General features: G+C 41.3%; 1 non-coding gene across 1 annotated transcript; it reads right to left on the bottom strand.

The window, feature by feature from the left end:
* Positions 1-14,109: 14,109 nt before the first annotated feature.
* Positions 14,110-14,198, bottom strand: trnat-agu (transfer RNA threonine (anticodon AGU)). Its single transcript is given in 2 exon segments — positions 14,110-14,145; positions 14,161-14,198. It is a non-coding gene; the product is annotated as a tRNA-Thr (tRNA).
* Positions 14,199-20,780: the final 6,582 nt, after the last annotated feature.

Raw genomic sequence — 20,780 nt, 5'->3', positions numbered from 1 at the left:
AGAAGGGGACAGGGGGGGGATGTCTCCTCTGCACCCTGGTGACACACCCTACCCAAGGCCCTGCATGTGTGGGTGATTGTGGTGGAGCGGGAAGAGGGAGGCAGCTGGAGATGGGGAGGGAAGGAAGGGAGGGGTAAGTGACCCCTCCCTGGGGCCAGCTCCCCGCTGACCAATATCAGTGTACAGCACTGCCTTTTCGAGTTGTATCGGACAACTTTACATATTTAGGGATTAAAATTACAAGTCAATTTCATAATCTTTTCAAGCTTAATTTCGACCCACTTGTGGAGAAAGTCAGGCAGGATTTGGACAGATGGTCTCTACTCCATCTGTCTGTAGCAGGGCGTATAAATACGATTAAAATGAACATCCTTCCAAGACTTTCTTTTCTTTTTCAGTGTGTCCCTGTATTTATCCCAATTTCCTTTTTTGTTAAATTAGACAAGATTCTCTCTGGGTTCATTTGGAACAAAAAAACCCCTAGAATACGCAAGACATACAGTGGCTTGCAAAAGTATTCGTCCTCTTGAAGTTTTCCACATTTTGTCACATTACAGCCACAAACATGAATCAATTTTATTGGAATTCCAGGTGAAAGACCAATACAAAGTGGCGTACACGTGAGAAGTGGAACGAAAATCATACATGATTCCAAACATTTTTTACAAATAAATAACTGAAAAGTGGGGTGTGCATAATTATTCAGCCCCTGAGTCAATACTTTGTAGAACCACCTTTTGCTGCAATTACAGCTGCCAGTCTTTTAGGGTATGTCTCTACCAGCTTTGCACATCTAGAGACTGAAATCCTTGCCCATTCTTCTTTGCAAAACAGCTCCACAACTGCCTTGTGACGGCCTCAGAGGTTGTCTAAGAGAATGTTGGGAGCAAGAACACCATGAAGTCCAAAGAACACACCAGACAGGTCAGGGATAAAGTTATTGAGAAATTTAAAGCAGGCTTAGGCTACAAAACGATTTCCCAAGCCTTGAACATCCCACGGAGCACTGTTCAAGCCATCATTCAGAAATGGAAGGAGTATGGCACAACTGTAAACCTACCAAGACAAGGCCGTCCACCTAAACTCACAGGCTGAACAAGGAGAGCGCTGATCAGAAATGCAGCCAAGAGGCCCATGGTGACTCATTTTAGCAAACTCGAAAAGATTAAATTCACCCTGCGTGGGTCTATGGCCAAATTTCTTGAGATCTGGCAACCCTTTTTTGTCAGACTTTGCGGTCCCGCAACACTCCCAATTAGCCAGCTCAGACTTAATTCTATTTTATCTTATGCTTAACTATACAGACTCTGTGCCTGCACTTTATGATGGCATTTATTTATCTACTTTATACATATTTCTTTTCTCTTACAGATTTGACTTATCTCGACAACTAAGCTGACCACTCATTATGTTTGTGTTTTTATTTATTTATTTATTTTTTGTGTTTGTGTAGGGGTGTGGGTTCTGAACACTGCACATCTCTCTTGTACACTCAGGAACTGCTATCTTGTACTCCAGGGTTTTCTATTTGTATTATTAGCTTGGATGCTTTTTTTTTTTTTTTGTACACCTACTGGTACTCTTGTAACTATGGGGTAGGAGTGTATGTTTCATATTGTTTTATGTTCTTCAAAAAAGAAAACGGCATATTGTTCAATTTGTCTTTTGTAAAAATGGATGCAGAAAATTCAATAAAAATATCTGGGAAAAAAAAAGAAATCTCGGTGGCAAGAACAGCACTGGGGCTCAGTCCCCAAGGCCAGCGACCAAGGGGCAGACCAAAACGGTGATGGATGGACCGAATTAAAGACGACGTGAAGAAGATCGGCGCGAACCTGAATGATGCCCTTGACCATGCTGAATGGAGGTGGCTTTGCAGAAAAGTGGAACCTGCAGAGCGGGAATAACGCTAGGAGGAAGAAGAAGAAGAAATGATCAGAATTATAATATTTCTGATTGTCTGAGTCAAAATTGAATCGAATCAGAATTTAATTGTTTATAGAATTCGAAATCTGTACCCAGCCCTAGTCCAAACTAAGGAAACACACCATCTGTGCTTTCATACATGTGAAGATCTCCATGTGTTGATGTGCTTTTATATGGTCTTCACATGTATGAAAGGACAGACTGCATGTCCGTTTTTAACAAATGAAAAGCACAAGTCAAAAGCAGGGACGTTCTGGCAAACTGATGTGGTGATCATTTAAATTAGAGTAAAAAATTAGACTAGTCTAAAAGACGAGTAAACAACAAAAATCTAAGTGAGGCTTTACATTTTATCGGTCTGAAGTTGTGTTTTAATATTTATCACAGTTTGGATTTATGAACCTTCATGTTACAGTGCAATGATATCACATAATGTAAACATAGACCCACAAATTAACCTGAAAAAATGTGATTTCAGAGCCCATTTGCTCCTCAACATGGACAAGTTATATATCAAAATGGGAAAATATTTGTCCTCACTGAAAGAAATCTTGTGGTTTTCACATAAACGACCTCAGACTCCTATAATATCTGATAATTCTGGTCAAAACCTGAGAGCAGGGTCTCTTTAACCTGCCACCGTGCTGATAAACAACAGGAACATGAAAACACTGCGTCTTCTACAGTGGAAACTGCTGGCAGGCATGGTAAGAGGATGTAATCACTGTAATCACTTTAATGTAAATGGGGTTTATTTAAATGGTAAATGGCCTGCATTTGTATAGCATTTGTTGTATAACATGGTTTATCAGTGCAGCTTCGGCCATGTTGATTAACTGCGCTAACTGCATCCTATTTGCATGAAGAGCCTCTGCAGGCTGACTGTTTCACGCTCACAGAGCCACAGAGGGACGATTTCCACCACGGTCAGCCGGTTACAACCAAAAACGTGCCATCCTCAGAACAATCACTTTAACTAGTCATCCAACCTCAGCTTTGGGTGGTGCAGGATTACTGCTGTCAGGTCTTCTCCTCTGGTTTGTGCAGTCACCGCACAGCAGGGAGGCTTCAAACCTCACAGGGCCTTTCTGTGGGGACTCTGCATGTTAGCTTAAGTGTGAGCTAAATAAAAAGCTTTAGATGTGAGATACACAAAGTGTTACACAACAAGTGTTTAACTTTGTCATCGTGCAGCAGAAGTCTAAACCTTATTTCAGCCGACAATGAGGAAGTTCAACTGACACAGTCTGTTTCTTCTAAAGGTTTATCATTCAGATAACACCAAAAAGCTCTCTGTGTGTTCTGTGTGCTAATAATGGGTTAATAATGGTAATAACATATTATTAGGGTTAAGACACCATCCTTATGTACTGATGTTTGTGCCCTTTTGGGACAATCTACTCAAAGTTTGTGTATCACAAAGTATTAAATAATTAAATTAATTAATATTAAGTAAAGGAAAATATTTTAGAAAAAGAACTGTGTTATCATCCCACTGTGGGTCAGAAAGTCCAGAGAAGTATGTTGGCTATAACTCTGCATGATGTGACCGGATGCAGCAGGACACCCATGAGTACCTGAAGTACTGCTGTTCATTCAATTCAATTCAATTTTATTTTATTTACTCATGTATATTGTGTCACTCATCTGTTCAAGCTCCAGATGTTATGAAGCTATTATCACTGTACTTCAGCATCTTAGCAAGTCCCCAAACAGGAATTTAACATACTACTGCTACTAGTACTAATACCATTACTACTATACTAATACTATTATATTATGCTCCTTTGATCATTTGGTAACTACTGTAACTATTCCAGGTCACAGATGAGGTGTTGCCCTGAAAGGAGGAATTTAAGTATCTCAGGGTCTTGTTCAGGCTGATTGATGGATCAGGGTCTGCAGTGACACAGACCTTGTAGGTAAAGCTGTTGATTTACTGATCGCTCTAAGTCACGAGCTCTGTGTAGTGACTGAAAGAATGAGATCACTGATACAAGCAGTGTAAATGAGCTTTCTCCAAATAATGACTGGCACCATTTGAGCTGATCTATGAGCTATGGAAGCTTGTAAAAGCTGTTGCACTCACAGAGTTCGTCATATTTGCTGACTGTGTCCACACATGGAGCCTTTTAGAGAACATGTGTGATGACATCTGATAAGATCTTTGTGCTGTTTCTCGTTTCTGTCTTCCTCATTTTCAGGCTGCCATGCCCTTTGCTCAGATAAAACCTGAACTACTGCAGATCAAACCACTCCGTACAGCTAAGTGAAGATCACAGACCTTTCAACTGAGCAGGTATGTGAAGCACTTGGGTCACAGTTTGGTCTGAGTTCACTTTCCTACATTTCATTGGTTTCTTTCTTCTGTTGCAGTTTAGGACAAACAAAGCAGTGAAGGTGAGAAAGTTTGAGATTTACTACTTGAATTTGGATTTAGCTGCCTTAATTCATCTCTGGTTAGCTGTTTATTGGCGTTCACTGATTTAAAGTGGATCATAACATGTTGTTTCAACGGTGCAGATGAAGGTGATGCCCTGCTTCATGCTGTGTGTCCTGCTGGCAGCTGGAACCAGTCTGGCTGTGGATGTGAACTGGCTGACTGAAGTTGTCAAAGCCATCAGGGACAAGTGAGTGAAATTTATTATGTCATTAACCATGGCAGGAAAACCACTGTCTCCTTATCATCCATGTTTTGGTTTAATGTGCTGGTTAGTGCATTCGTTCAGCCCAGTCTCACAGAAAAATGTAAATGTTCCAGGTCTGCACCATGATTGTTTTGAAAGATTTATATGGAGACACACAACCTGGAAACTGATGGATTCCACCAGAGCAGTTTGGTCTTGTCAGTGAGTCTGCATAAAAGTACGGCTCCCACAAGAGAAAAGAGACAGCTTAATTCACCAGCAGGTTTACCCAGACTTTATACCGTCCGTGGCAGAAACTTGTTTTCAAAACTCTGCTGATTCAGTCCTGGTCATTTATAATCTTAATGTGTTCTTGCTGATATATTCTGGAGCAACAGCCAACATTCTTCTGCTATTGTTCTCTCATACATGTGCTTGAATTCTCTATTTTTTGAATGCCAAACTATTGCCATGATTCTACTTTCTGTGCTTGTGTGCTTTAGTTAGTCTTTAGCTCCTATCTGTTTAAGAAATAATCCATAAACCTGCAAGGACTACAGATGAAAATTGGTCTATATCACATCTGGCCCTTTGTAGTTTTCATGTTTGAGAACACATATGCTGTCATACATGCTGAATGCTGTGTTGAGTCAAAACATACTTCATAAATTAAAAACATTAGGCCACTTTTAGAAAAAGTAACTGGGTTAAAACACAAAGTCTCAGATGTCAGAACAAAATAAATATGGTCTTTAAATTAAGTAAATACAACCTGAGATGGACAACAGCATAATACATGTTGGTGTGTCATGTTAGTCATTATTTATTTAACAAAATGCCAAAATGCAGAACCAGAGTGTGAAAAACCGAGTCCAGCCCTTGGTTGTTTCTGTCATTTAGTTTTTCAGACTGTCTCTGCATGTTGGCTCAGCTACTGTTCAATGACGGTGAATTTGTAAATGTCATGTATTGATTATCTGAGGCTATATTTGAATAAGACCTGCTGAGGACCAGATGACTTCATTACAAAAATCACAATTCATGCCCATTAACGCAAACACATTGACTGTTTGTTTGCTCTAAGACCGGGCTGTTATACATCTGTCAGTAGTTTCTGTTTTATCAGCAGCGCTAAGTGGCAGAAGCTCAGGCTGGTACAGATGCTTTATATTGAATTTGGTTCAGTTTAAGTTTAATCAAACTTTTGGATAGCTAACCCTAACTAACCTAGACAAACACAGCTAGTATCTGCTGGCTGTCTGTTATGAGGGACCTCGACAGCAGACCTAATCACTAAAGTTGTGGACACATATATGTGACAGACACAGATGTATCAGAGTACCTGTAACGTGTCTGAAATGATCTGAGATGTTTGTTTCTCATTTGGCAAATACAGAATTTCTGTGTCACATTAAACTTCTGTGTTCTTCTCTCTTTGTTGTCAGGTACAAGATAGATGGACAGTTTTGTCTAGCTGCAAACATCCCACTGCAGTGCGACCCCAACACACTTAATGAAATACTCAGAGACGACAGCTATGAAGAAGTGAGGACAGTCATTGGGGAAAGAAACTCTGGAGAGCGTAACGTTTATGAAGGCAACCGAGTGGTTATAGCCAGGTTTCGAAAACCTGAACACGCAGAATATCGAGTTCTACAAAAACTAAAACAATTGAGCCAAAACAGCGATGGAAACTTCCTGCTCCTCTACTCTATCTCTCCCCATGTAGCAGGTGTACAGACTTAAGTGATAACAATAACATCCTTAAACAGATTAACGAGTACATTCACAGATGGACAGACAGAGCCTTTGTGTTTACAAAAGTTTATGACAAATCAAATTCTGAAACTCAGTCTGCAGTCGGTGTTAGCACACACAGAACCATAGACAGAGAGGAGTTGATAAATTCACTTCACGCGCTCGCGTCTTCAATGGGCCTCAGAAACATATTTCGTTGTGATGGACCGCGTAATTCTGAGTTAGAGTGTCACAGCTGCTATCCAAATGGCATATATTTGGAGTTTTGTATTAATAACAAAGCTAGCCCTCAACAGGCAGAAAACCATAGATGGGAAAGGAGACAGAGTGAGAGCAGCAGAGTAGAAAGAAGATGGGGAAACAGGAGCAGCAGTGGGAGCAGGCCCAACAGGAAAAACATGGGTGGAGGCAGCAGCAGCAAGCGGAAGATGTACAGGAGTCAGAGTGAGAGCAGCAGCAGCAGCAGAAACAGTAAAAAAGCCAGAAGACACAAAGGTGGAGGCAGGAGCAGCAGGAAGTGAAGCAACCATAGTAGCAAGAGAAGGAGCAGAGAAGGAAGTACATGGGGAAGCAGGGGGAGGAGCAGCAGTAAAAACAGGTGGAGGCTCCAGGAGGAGCAGTAGCAGTAAAGGTTAGAGGAGTTAAAAACAAACCATCATCCCTGAAGTCAAACTTCCTTCACACTTTTAAATGATTTTTTTCCCAAACATCATTTAAATTCTACTTAAAACAAAATATAAAAAATGTTCTGCCGTGTTTTTTCTGAATAAAGTCTTCAGCTTCAAACCTGCTCTGTGTCTGTCTCTGTTACACCGAACATCTGCAGATTAGACTCGATTTACTGATGTCAGTCCCACATCGAGATATTTATTGAGGTACTTACCGTCATTCTGTTTATAATCCAACAGTGCACAGTTGAATGAAAATACATTTCCAGGCAGGTGTGTTGAAGTCCATTTTTTGACATGGAAAAATAGCCATATAAATGTTATGGTCCTGGGTCGATGACCCAGTGTTTTGGGGTTTTGTACTTTTACTTTGATTTCATCATGGTTTGTGACTGTTTGTGTTTGGGTTTCTGTCCTAGTGTTTCTAGCTCCCTAGTTTCGTGGTACTTCCTGAGTTCTGATTTTTAGGTTTTGTTATTTGACCTCCCAGTGTTAATTCGGTGCTCCCTTTGTTCTGTGTCATCCCTACCTGTGTATCCCCTCTAGTGTAGTCAGGCCTCTGTGTAAAGCCCACGTCTCTGAGTCTGTGTCTTCGCGCGTGTTTTGAGTTTCCTTTTTTATTGTGAAAGTCTGTCTTATGCCAGTGTGTTCAGGATGCGTTTCCCCTGTCTCGTCTTGTCGATCACAATCAGCTGTGCCTCCCTCCTGTGTGTAGTTTCCTCATTCCCTTCTGTGTATTTATAGTTTATAGTGTTCGTTGCTAGTCCGTCTGTGTTTCTTCCCTGCGTGTTTCTCCCGGAGTTGTCCGTTCAGGTTTGTTTTGTTAGTCACTCCCAGACTAGGTCACCTTTATCAGAATCAGAATCAGAATACTTTATTGATCCCTGGGGGAAATTATTTTTTGTTACAGTGCTCCATTATAAACCAACATTAACAAAACAGACAACACGCTAACTAAGAATAGTACAATATACATATATATATATATACATAAGTCACACATTAATAAATAGCTGGAAAGAAACATGTAGTTGAAGCAGTAACCAGTGTGTTAAGTGGATGAGTTGTACAGGGAGATGGCCACAGGCAGGAATGATTTCCTGTGTCGTTCAGTGGTGCTTTTCGGTAATCTCAGTCTCTCACTGAACGTGCTCCTGTGACTGACCAGCATGTCATGGAGTGGGTGGGAGGTGTTATCCAACATTGTCTTTATTTTGGACAACATCCGCCTCTCTGACACCACCTTGAGGGAGTCCAGCTCCATCCCCACAACGCTACTGGCCTTACGGATCAGTTTATCGAGTCTGTTGGCATCTGCGACCCTCAGCCTGCTCCCCCAGCATGCCACAGCATAGAGGATCGCACTGGCCACAACAGACTCGTAGAAAATCCTCAGCATTTTCTGGCAGATGTTGAAGGACCTCAGTCGCCTCAAAAATAGAGACGACTCTGGCCCTTTCTATGTTGAGTAAAGTGCTGTGGTGTTTTTAGCCCAGTCCAGTTTATTGTCAATATGTACTCCAAGGTATTTGTAGTCATCCACAATGTCAACACTGACCCCTTGGATTGAAACAGGGGTCAAGTGTTTCCTGGTCTTCCTGAAGTCCACGATCAATTCCTTGGTCTTTGCCACGTTGAGCTGCAGATGATTCTGCTCACACCACGTGACAAAGGAGTCGACCACAGCCCGGTACTCTGTCTCATCATCCCTGCTGATGCATCCAACCACCGCTGAGTCATCAGAAAACTTCTGAAGATGGCAGGTCTCTGTGCAGTGGCTGAAGTCTGTGGTGTAGAGGGTGAAGAGGAAGGGGGAGAGGACAGTCCCCTGTGGTGCCCCTGTGTTGCTGATCACCTTGTCCGACACACACTGTGGGAGACGTACATATTGTGGTCTTCCTGTCAGGTAATCAACAATCCAGGACACCAGAGAAGCATCCACCTGCATCGCTGCTAACTTATCACCCAGGAGGGTCGGCCTGAAAGCACTGGAAAAGTCAAAGAACATGACCCTCACAGTGCTCGCTGGCTGGTCCAGATGGGTGTAGACACGATCGAGCAGGTAGATGATGGCGTCCTCAGTTCCGAGACGAGGCTGATAAGCGAATTGAAGGGGATCCAGATGTGGTCTTACTATGGGTCGCAGCTGGTCCAGGATGAGTCTTTCCAGGGTCTTCATGACGTGGGAGGTCAGTGCCACGAGCCTGTAATCCTGGGGCCACTGGGACGTGGCGTCTTTGGAATAGGGACGAGGCATGATGTCTTCCACAGCACTGGTACCCTCTGCAGACTCAGACTCAGCATAAACAGTTTATGAAAGACTCCACACAGCTGGGGGGCACAGGTCTTGAGGACGAGGGGACTCACTCCGTCTGGTCCAGCAGACTTGCCTGAGTGAAGTCTCCTCATTTGCATCTCCACCTGGTATTGAGTGAAGGTGATGGGTTTAGGTTTTGTTTCTGTTCGCGCCCAGTGTGTTAATAAAAGCTCGCTTACTTCCAAGCCAGTGCCTGTGTCTGGATCCTGTCTCACATTCATCACACATCTGCCTCCGCAGCCGTGACAATAAATATATATAAGAGAGCATCAGAGAGACTTTATTATTCCCAGAGGAAAAATTAGTTGTCATAGCAGCAAATACACAACAAACATCAAGCACACACCAATTTGTGAAACTACAGGAATGTCTTAAAGACATAAGACCTGATGACCTCTAATTTTCTGCCTCTAAATTCAGATAAAACTGAAGTTATTGTACTCGGCCCTGAAAATCTTAGAAATATGGTATCTAACCAGATTCTTACTCTGGATGGCATTACCTTGGCCTCCAGTAGCTCTGTGAGGAACCTTGGAGGGATTTTTGACTTCCATGCACATATTAAACAAATATTTTGGACTGCTCTAAAATTAGAAATTTACTGTCTCAGAGTGACGCTGAAAAACTAGTTCGTGCATTTATTACTTCCAGGCTGGACTACTGCAATTCATTATTATCAGAATGTCCTAAAAACTCCCTGAAAAGCCTTCAGTTAATCCAAAATGCTGCAGCAAGAGTACTGACAGGGACTAGAAAGAGAGAGCATATTTCTCCTGTTTTGGCTTCCCTTCATTGGCTTCCTGTTAAATCCAGAACTGAATTCAAAATCCTGCTCCTCACATACAAGGTCTTAAATAATCAGGCCCCATCTTATTATAATGACCTTATAGTACCATATCACCCTATTAGAGCACTTTGCTCTCGCACTGCAGGCTTATTTGTTGTTCCTAGGGAATGTTTCTTGCTTCATGTGTGAGCGGTCTCTGGTTTGAATCCCAGATGAGTCTGTGTGGTGCTATATAAACTCTAGGAAGACATTAATTCTCCTTTACAGATTGTACTGTAACTTTCAATTTTGTAACAAATGTTTAGAAGAAAATGATTTTTCTTTCATTTGTTTTGATACTAACTGAAACCACAAAGCTCCAGTTTCACACCCCAAACTAACCAACTGTAATGCTTCTTTTCATCAGTACGATAGTTTTCAGATTTCAATTTCACATTGATCTATATTCCCCACATTCTGTCATGTCCTTAAAGATTGTGACCCTGATACTGCAGCCGATCTCTCTGATCCATTTCCTGTTATCACTTCAAATAGAAATGAGGCTGTAGAGGTTTGGTGCGTGCAGAAAAACAGCTGCAGGGCTGCTGAAAAGACTTTTCTGCACCAACTTTCTGCGAGCAAATGCTGAACTTCTCCCAGCGTGTTGGGCTAATGATTAGTTGGTGTTTTTCCTCCAAACACTCGCTCACTCTTCTCTCAATGTGTTCACAATGAACTGTGAACAGACACCGAGGAGAGCAGCAGAAGACCTCATTCAGGAGCTAAACTCAAGATTAACTGAACTCACATTAAAGTTTGCTTGGTGCTTACCTTTACATGAGCCCACAAACCGTGAGACACTCTACTGTGGCAACACCACCAGTTTATAAAGAAAAAGAGACGACAAAGAAAAGTTTTTACTTTCCAGAAAAAGCAGCAAAACAAACTCAGTGAAGAGGAGGGAAACCTCTCAGACTGTCACGGATAATGGGAAAACACGGACTCAGTCGCGGAGCTCTGGATGCGAAGCAAACAGTGCGTTTATTTACAGTGCCCAAAAACAATCTCAAAACAAAGCGAAGTGCAAAGTCCAATAGTGATCTCCTCCAACTCCCAGTGGTGCGCAGGTGATCTTCCACAGTGATAATCCAAGTGTGTTTCTTCTCCTCCGAGAGCTTAATCCCGCGGGCTCCTTCTCTCCAACCTCCTGCTCCGTATTTCCTCCTCCTGAAAACAAGCGAAAACAACCGGTGAGAAGGCTAGCCGGCTAAAGCTAAGTTGAAGGTTACAACACTTTTTACTACCGAGCTTCAAGCACAATCCAGCGTCGACTGCCGTCTGGACACACAGTTAAATACCTCAGCCCACGACGAAGGATGATCAGTGACAGCTGGGTGGCAAATTAGGTACAGGTGTGTCAGCCGCTGGGTGGAGACAGCAAGGGTAGGGAGGAGGAGAGAGAGAGAGAGAGAGAAACACACACAGGCAGGTCGCCCCAGGAAGGACCGTCTGATCATGACACAGACAGACCCAGACCCCTGCACAAAGTGCTGTTCAGACAAACTCATTTATATTTGCAGCAATGGCACACCACTACCAGGTGAGCCATCACACTTCCTCTTTATGCCACAGTACAGGAAATCTCAGCTCGAAGTATTTAATTATTTTAATTTTTTAATTCATCCATTTATTTAAAATCCAACAGTTAAAAATAAAGGGCCGAAAATTCACCCCGTTCCTTTTATTTACTGGAAGAGATCAAATCTGAGACTCTGCTATGTTGAGCTACATGAAGACAAGAAGATTAAAACTTAATACAAAAAGTCTGATATAAATCACAATATTTGTAATTAAAGGATCATTAGCTGCTGGCAAGGCTCTCCACTTGCTCCTTCAAAACTTGTGTTGTGAAAACCCAAGTTTTTGTTGTTCGTACCGGCAACAGGGTTGAATTCATAATTGCCGTTGCCTGGTGGCGTCGACCAGCCAAACAACTGGGGTGAGGTGGGGAAGGTCCATTGAGGTCCAACCGCAAAATTGCCCACAGCCTGATAATTTGCACCACTTCTGATTAAATTGTGTGTGTGAATGTGTGTGTGAATGGGTGGATGACTGGATATGTAAAGCGCTTTGGGGTCCTTAGGGACTGTTAAAGCGCTATATAAATACAGGCCATTTACCATTTAAATTGGTCTCCAGGTGCTGGGTGTACTGCTGCTTGAGTGGGGGCTGTCCCTCTCCCTGAAACTGAATCACAACAGCACAGTCAGTAAAAGTACAATACAAAGTTCTTGTTTCAAATTATATTCAATACATTTCAAATGAAATTAATGAATGAATTACCCAGATGTCTGAATCAAAGTTTATTAATAGGAGATACTTACATGAAATGGGACGCCCTGATTGAGATGCTGAGGATGTGAACTCCTCCTAAACTTTCTCCTTCTGTTTTGAAACCAAGTTTTTACCAAAAGATGAAAGAAAATAGAAAACATCTAATCGGTACAATGGAGACAAGATTGAACTCTCTGTGAACACCACCCGGGCCTTTCCTTTAGGTTTCTCTGGAGCAGTGCTGGGATCGTGCAGAGTGGCAGTGATGTTGCCATACTGGCTTCTTGACAGCAAAAACCTGTTTCTGCTCTGAGACAGAGCTGGAAACAGCCTCAGAAGTATCACCGGTTTTGTTGCTCACTCTCCACCCGTGAGGCGAGTTCTTCCAAAGGACGACTCCCTTCAAGGGAGACAGGGACATTTCTCCCATTGAAACTAGACCAACAAGCCAAACAATTCTTTGTGTCATTTTCCCAAAGTCACACATCAGAGTAAAAAAAATGAAGAAGAATGTATGAAAGATTGTTTTGAAAGCTCAGAAAGTCAAGTTTCTGTGTTTGATTCTAGTTTTTATTCTAGGATTAATTCCATAGACATTGTGCACAGTGTGATGTAAAAAAGTAGAAGCTAAAAGTAAAAATAGTAATATAAATATAGTATTTTATTCTTTATTTATTTTATTCTAGATTTAACAGGAATCCAGTGGAGAAAAGTCAATATAAGAGAAAAATGCTCTGTCTTTCTGTTTCCTGCCAGTTTTTCTCTGAAGCTAAATGCTTTCCATGGAGTTTTTAGGACATCCTGATAGTCACAAATTACAGTAACAGGGAGGCGGCAAAGTCTTAAACAACAAATGGGCTCATCTGGGATTTGAACATAAGAAACTCAAACTGAGGATCATCCCCAAAAACCAACAAGTCACAGGAAACAGCCACATTCTCCTTTTTAAAATCTCACATTTCAGTGCAACAGTTTCCAACAATGGCGGCCTCTACTAAGTTTAAATATTACTCTTATTTATCTTTCTGCATCACAAAATAAACTTTTAACATATTTTCAGACGAGAAAGTAGCCGTATAAACTTCAAATATCTATTTGGTTTATCAAGACATCGCATATTTGCAAAAGTGCTCCGACGTTTTCGGAGACGTCTGTTACCCAGTCATTATCGTGATGTCCTCGCGCCGATCCACATCACGTGGGTTTATACCTTCAGTTCTTTTGTTCATATTTAACACAATAAAAATGCAGACATAAGTGTACACATTAGTTTTGACTGCTAGTGAAAAGTGTTTACTTTACAAATAACTCTCTCACTGAACTAACAGCCAATCACTCAATGAGTTTGTGCTCTCTGCTCATATTGCCTTCATATTAAATCATTTTGTGCTTTTTAAAGATCTTATTTTTACATTGCACTCAACAACAAACAAATCCCCCTAACAACAAAAAGTAACTCCAACGGCCAAATTGCATTATATTTCTTCAGGTCTATATACGGGCCGCAAGTAGGAGTGAGGTAAGCCGTGAGTTTGAGACTCTTGCTAAAATGAAATGGTGCAGAGTCCCATTCCTTTAAGGGACACATCCCACTGGTGTATATTTATACACCAGTGGGATGTGTCCCTTAAAGGAATGCAGACACTCATCTTTCCACACTCCTTAGACTAACAGGCCCTGGATGACTGAGAACAGACAAAACTTAAATCTTTTAGGCACTGCTGGGAGTTGAACCCAGGATCTCCTGTTTTCTAGTTTAACACTTACTAGACAGGCACTTTAACCAGCTAAGCCACAGTGCCACATACATGCCACACAGATGAGTGACTGATGAACACTGAGAAAACCTCCAAACATCAAACCAATTTGAGCTTAAACAGAAACACATGAAAGGTAATCTTGTTTCTTTATTTAATCACCAGAGGTTGTCGCATCAAAAGAGACGACGTCTGTCAAAGTCAGGGGTTAAAAGTGGGACAGTGTTTTTGTTTTGCTAACTCTCCATGACACTCTAAACTTCAGGCTGCTCATCTACAGTCAGCCTCCTCCATTGCGTCTTGATGCCCACTCACACTAGTCAGCTTCTGCGACAGGTGGGTGGGGTAACTGCAGAGTTACTCTAGTTTTGCATTTTCATTTTCTTCGTTTGTTTTTAGTTTAGTTTAGTTTCACTTACGTTCTATTGTGAGTTTATGTATTTCAGTTTCGTTTAGAGAGCAAGAGAGTAATAATAACTAACTGAGGAAATAAAAGTAAAACCCTTCAAAGTGCTGCAGAAAAAGAAAATATTTCACTCTTGTCAGTCACCTTAAATGATAAAAACTGGACTTCACCACAGGCTCTAACTTGGCTTTCCAATTTAAAATCACTGTCCAACTTAAAACCAAGGTCAGTAATACCAGGTTTAACATAAACATCTAGGGGTCCTAAATCAACAGAGGAGGACTCACAAGGACCACTAGTTCCAAACGCCAACACCTCTGTTTTCTTATCATTAGAATTTAAGAAGTTTAAAGCCAACCAAGCTTTAATGTCATTTAGACATGTCAAGAGAGGTTTTATGGAGATGCCATCCTTCTGCTTTAGCGGCAAATAAATTTAGCAGTCATCAGTGGAACAATGAAAAGAGATCCCATGCCTTTTAAGGATGAAACCCTAAGGCAATATATACAGTAAAAAGAGCCCTAAACTTGACCCCTCTGGGACGCCACATGACAGAGAAGCAGACGATGATTTGGAACCGAGAAGCTGACAGAGAAAGTTCTGTTTGCCAAATAAGACTAAACCAATTAAGTGCAGTGCCACCAATACCCACAAGATCATTTAATCATTTAATCAAGATACTAGAATTTTGAATCTACTGTGTCAAAGGCAGCAGTCAGGTCAAGCAAGATCAGAACAACGTGGTTACCAGAATAAAGACCTTTAAGAATGCAGATTCTGTGCTATAAAGGGTTTTAAATCCTGATTGAAAAACCTCAAGGATGCCATTACATCTATAAAATATTTCAGTTGACACAAAACAATTTTCTCTAACACTTGGAAAGAAAATGCAGCTTGGAAATCAGTCTATAATTAGCTAAAACTGTGTGATCAAGGCCAGGTTTCTTAAGCAGTGGCTGCACTACTGCATGTTTGAAAATTGCAGGAACCACACCAGAGGACAGACTGCTGTTAATAATGTCAAGGACAGACTGACATTACTACGAAAACTTTCTTTTAAAAATTGTGGAGGGAAAGGATCCTGGGGGGAACCTGCAGGGTTAATATGGCGCCCCACATCCTCTGAAATGGAGAGAATCACAAGCTCAAACTGAGTAAAATCAGCAGTGCAAGGCACAGAGACAGAGGGGTCAGAGTCAGGAGCTGTGATAAGAGCCCTGGTGGTGCCGAACTTTTCAATAAAAGGTCGTCATCATGTCTGGCGATTATACCTCAGCAGAGACTTTGTTTGGTGAATGACGCAGGTCAGAAATAATAGAAACAGAAACAAACTTGGGAGTGACAGATGAGCAACCACACACACCGGCGCCATCTTGTTACCAGTCAGGTGTGAAGAACAGTTAGACCAAAGGTTCATTCAAGACTTTTTATGTGAAGGGAAAGATTTTAAACTGGATTCTCGATTTATCAGAAAATCAGTTCAGTTAGATCTGTTTCAGGATGGCTGAGTGGTCTAAGGTGCTGTGTTCAAGTTGCAGTCTCTCCTAGAAGTGTAGGTTTAAACCCCATTTTGAGTAGTTTCTGCTTAGTTTTAAGATTTACTGTCTTTAAACAAGTTCCTTTAGCTTACTGAAATGTTGCCCTTTAGCTGATTGTGTCTCGTTTTAAGTGTAATGAGATAGTTTTGACTAGAAATAAGAGAAATATACTTGGTAAGATTTAGAGTTTTTGCAGTGTGTGCTCCCAAAGCTGCCTCTTTTGCAATCTTATCTGCAAAAGCATTCCCTAATGTGACTGGATCTTTCCGTCGGGTATGTGCTGCACATTTTAAAACGGCAATTCTACTGGGCAATTATACTACTTCCAGCAGATTTTGCAGGAGTTTGGCATGATCTACAGGTTTCCATGTAGAGGTTGTCATACCTCATCTTACCTACTGCGCTGCAAGGAAATGTAATGTAGCAAATGCATATTGGCTATCAGTGTATATTGTCACATTTTGTTTCTCTGTAGCTTTACACGCTTCTGTTAAAGCTACTTTTTCTGCTGCTTGAGCAGACATGGAACATGCTAATTGAACTGCACGGATAACTTTCTCACTATCTACCACAGCAAAACCTGTTTTAGCCTGTCCCTCTGCTGTTTTAAAACTCAAACCATCAACAAGCCAAACCTTTTCCTGACCAAGTGGCACAGTGGCTTACGCTCCTTCTCCACGTACTCTCTACACTCATGAGGATTTCCCTCTTCCTCCGTCGGCAAAAGGGTTGACGGATTTAGAGTTGTGCACCGCTTTATGGTTATGTGTGGTTGTGAGAGCAGCAGTGACATTAAAGACAAGTGTCTTGCAGGTGACAGAAGTGTCATCTTAGTCTGCAGCAGTAAAACTTTGGGAAAAGTGCTGTTAGTCCCAGTCACTTGGCATTTGGGCTGTTCACAGAACCAAAATTCCATCGCTGAACTTCCTCCTTCGCATGGCACCTCACGGCACCTGCAAGTTAGTAACTGACACTCCTCTTTTGCCACACGGCTCTCGCCATGTGTCAACTGCACACAATGAGACATGCACAAGAATGTTGCACATTCTTCGCCAGGGTTTCCCTCTTGGAGCAGCTCCACTCCAAACCTGTAACCCTGTGTATAAACATTAGTGAGCTGTTAAATGTTAAGCATGTTTAACTCCCAGCTCCACCCGGAGCCTGTATCCTAGAAGACAAAGTCTTTAAGTTAAAACAAACTTCACATTTCCAAACAACAGTAGGTCATAAGAGTAATAAAGTATTCAGCATCACAAAGACAAATATCATTGCAGGTTTATTCTCAACTCATTAAACCCCTACTTTCTTTTTTTTTTTGCCATAATTTGCTCCAAATCATTGAACATCCCAACTTCATTCCACATTGTAATCAGTGACTTTCCTCAAGTTTGTCACTCACTATGAGCCCAATAGTGGTCAGATAATGAGCCCCATATTAACTACTCTGTAACCACTGCACATCTGTTCAATTGTCACCTGTCTGTCTGTGCTGAATCCTTTACAAGCACTCTTAAAGGAAAACAAACGTTAGCAAAACACACGGATCATCCTGGTGGTCAGGCGTAGGTCAACAGGTTCCACAGGTGCTATAAAGGGTCATGAAGTTAAGACTGCTGTAACACTGTTCTCAACACAGTATGTGTCTCACACAATATTCACATTTTCCCCTGTAACATTCACAGCAATTTAAGTAACACAATGACAACATTTAACAATTTGACTCCAACAACCCCACTGGTTGTGAGTGTGTAAATACCTCCACTAGTTAGCTTTGGCTGCAGTTAACTTGGGAGGAAGGGTGGGTCTCCCATGACAAGATGAAAACCAATTATCTGGGATACATACATTTAATGATGCATGTAAATATCTCTATCAATTAAATCTGGCTTGAGGTCTGCCATTTTATAAATTCAGTTATTTCTCTCAGAAATGTTGGATCTAAATTACAAAAGTGTTACAGTTATACTGTCACTGGTTAGTGTAAATGTCTCATTGGGACATAGAAACCTTTAAATTCAGTCCCATCACCTCATATTGAGTGTCAAAGAATATCTGTATGTAAATAGCTGTACAAGCTGTTTACAGTCAGAATTTATAAAAACTGTAATCGTAAACAAATTCAAACATGTGAGCTTTCTCTTTGTGTGGAATATCAACACTGTGACTTCTCAGAGTGTAAATTTTACTTCAGCACAACCAAAAACTGAGTTGTAGAAGCATCACTCCAAATGTTTTGTGATAACAAGAAAAATACCTTTTCAGTACACGGCCTAAATTTCTTCCCCGACTTCTTCTTCCATCAGCTTTGTCTGCTGGTTTGAAGACAATAAAAAGACAATTTAGTGACTTTATCTGCATCATGCAGCTTGAACGTGTCGTGTAACGGTGTTATAGCCATAGTTATCCCTCTCATCTGTCAATATGACTTTACTGTACAGCATATGGCCGATATGTGAGGAATACTTATATAATATGATGACAGACATTTGGTCTTACATAAATATGAACAGACATATACATATATATATATAAATAGACCCACAAGACAAAATACGACCTTAAATGTCCTTTAAGTGGCAGAACAAATGAACAAACACTTCCTCACTTACTTGAGATGAAATCAGCTCAGCTACTTTGAAAATAGCTTCTAACTGGTTCCTCCTTTAACAGGAAGGCTTCTCGGGGGTAAGGCCATCATGCAGTCCAGCAACCTTTATGGTTCTTCTTTGATTCAACTGTTAGAAAAGCCTTTCAGTGCCTCCAGCTACTGTTTTTTGCATCTTGGGGGTGTTACAGCCCTGGCCGTCTAGAATTTGTTTCTGTCTGTGTCTTTAAGAATCTACAGGTCCTTCCTGATTGGACAGCTAGTGGCGGCTGATTGGTCCCTTATCAGGTGGCTGTTTTAAAAGATCCCTCACCAGTAGTTGTCAGCGGCAGCAACTGACAGCAGCAGACCCATCCTTGGCCTCCAAACTCTGTGACGTTTGTCTGTGTGATTCTTGAGACCTACTGAGCTTTGTACATAGTGTGTAGATACATTTTCACTTGTAAATACTACATTGTAAATAGGCACTGATGCAGAAGGGTTGAGCTGCCTTATTATTTTCTTGTACTGTTTTCTCCTGTTTATTTCAGTTAGAGAGTTAGGTATAGCATTTGTCTTTTGTTTGGTTTTGTTTCACAGAGGCTTTTGTTTGTAATTTGGCTTTTGTTCACCCCAGAGCTCAGCTTCAGTTTAGACAATAAATCACCTTTCACTTAAGAAATTGGCTTCTGGGTGTGGTTTTGGAGACCAGGGTGGGGTCACTTCCTTTCTAACCCTTATGTTATGTTCCTGTACCCCTAGACTGGGGTGTAACAGGGGTCGTGGAATAAACTTTTTGAATTTGCGCCCATTAACGTGGGCTACACAGACAACTTCTACCCAGGCTCCAGCTCCAACAAGGATGGCTCTGATGAATGTGTGGTTTTATAGATGATTTCTTTCTTCCAGTGGATTGGATCTCCTGTTTGTGACTGTCAAGAGATGTATTCTAATACACTTCTTCAGCTAAGAATCAGAGAGGAGAAACACACAGGTTTACTTGCATGCAAGGGCAGTACAGAGCACTCGCACTGAGAGTGAGAGCTCTGAGACACGCGCTCTGCCACTGCCCTGGTCTTTATTTATACATCAGTGGGTGCGTTTGATCATTACATTGGAATATGGATGTTTAGGTGTGTGTGTGTGAGAGAGAGAGAGGTTAAGCTGTGACCCCGTGGAGACTTCCTTAAACCTGCTGGTCTGGAAATCCAGCAGTTCATTTAAATAAAAAGGCACTTAGACTAAAACTGACATAGCTACGTTTATCCTACCGTAAAATTGGAAAAGAAGTTACGACGACCTCTCACATTTTCCCAGGATGTGGGTGTGAATGCCAGTGCACTCTTGAATGCACACAAAGTTGTTACAGACCTCCTAGGATGAGACATTCTTTCAATATGCCACCAACTATATACTTCTAAACACAAATGATTACATGCAGTATTCTACCATAAATAAACATATTATTAAAGATTATACTGACTACTAAGTACAATTTCACATTGACAGTGACTGAGACACAGATGAGAGTTGGTGAGTCTAGCAATATTTCTGAACTGTTACCCTCCGACTGCTCATTTCTTAATGCTCCAAGGAGATCAGGTAGAGGAGGAGGAATATTGACTTTTAAGAAAAAAAAAACTTTCACTACAAACAACTCCATGTACTGGTTTCCCTCCAGCTTTGAACTTCTCATATTTGAACTGGGACGCTCTCAACTGGTTGTGTGTGCAGTAATCTATCGGCGCCCAAGTTTAACAAAGATTTTTTAAATGACTTTTCATAGTTTTTGGCTGAAATTGTGCCGAAACAGGATCAGATTATAATAGTTGGTGATTTTAATATTCATGTCTGTTGCCCTGATGGACTGCTTGTTCAGGAGTTTTTAATCTTATTCAGTGTTTTGACCTTGTACAGTCTGTAGAAGGCCCTACACACCAGCAGGAGCACACTCTTGACCTGGTGTTATCATATGGTTTATCTGTTTTTAATTTGGAAATTGGGGATTCAGTGTTCTCTAATCACAAACCTGTTTCTCTTGTGCATGAGTTTAAAGCTCGTGCTCCACCCCGCCGCTGCTCTCTTCTCCTCCACTTTTA

The sequence above is a fragment of the Oreochromis niloticus genome, unplaced genomic scaffold, assembly GCF_001858045.2.
Source record: "Oreochromis niloticus isolate F11D_XX unplaced genomic scaffold, O_niloticus_UMD_NMBU tig00002259_pilon, whole genome shotgun sequence".
NCBI classification, from domain to species: domain Eukaryota; kingdom Metazoa; phylum Chordata; class Actinopteri; order Cichliformes; family Cichlidae; genus Oreochromis; species Oreochromis niloticus.
The sequence above is the reverse complement of the archived record's forward strand: the minus strand, read 5'-3'. Positions and strand labels throughout refer to the sequence as shown.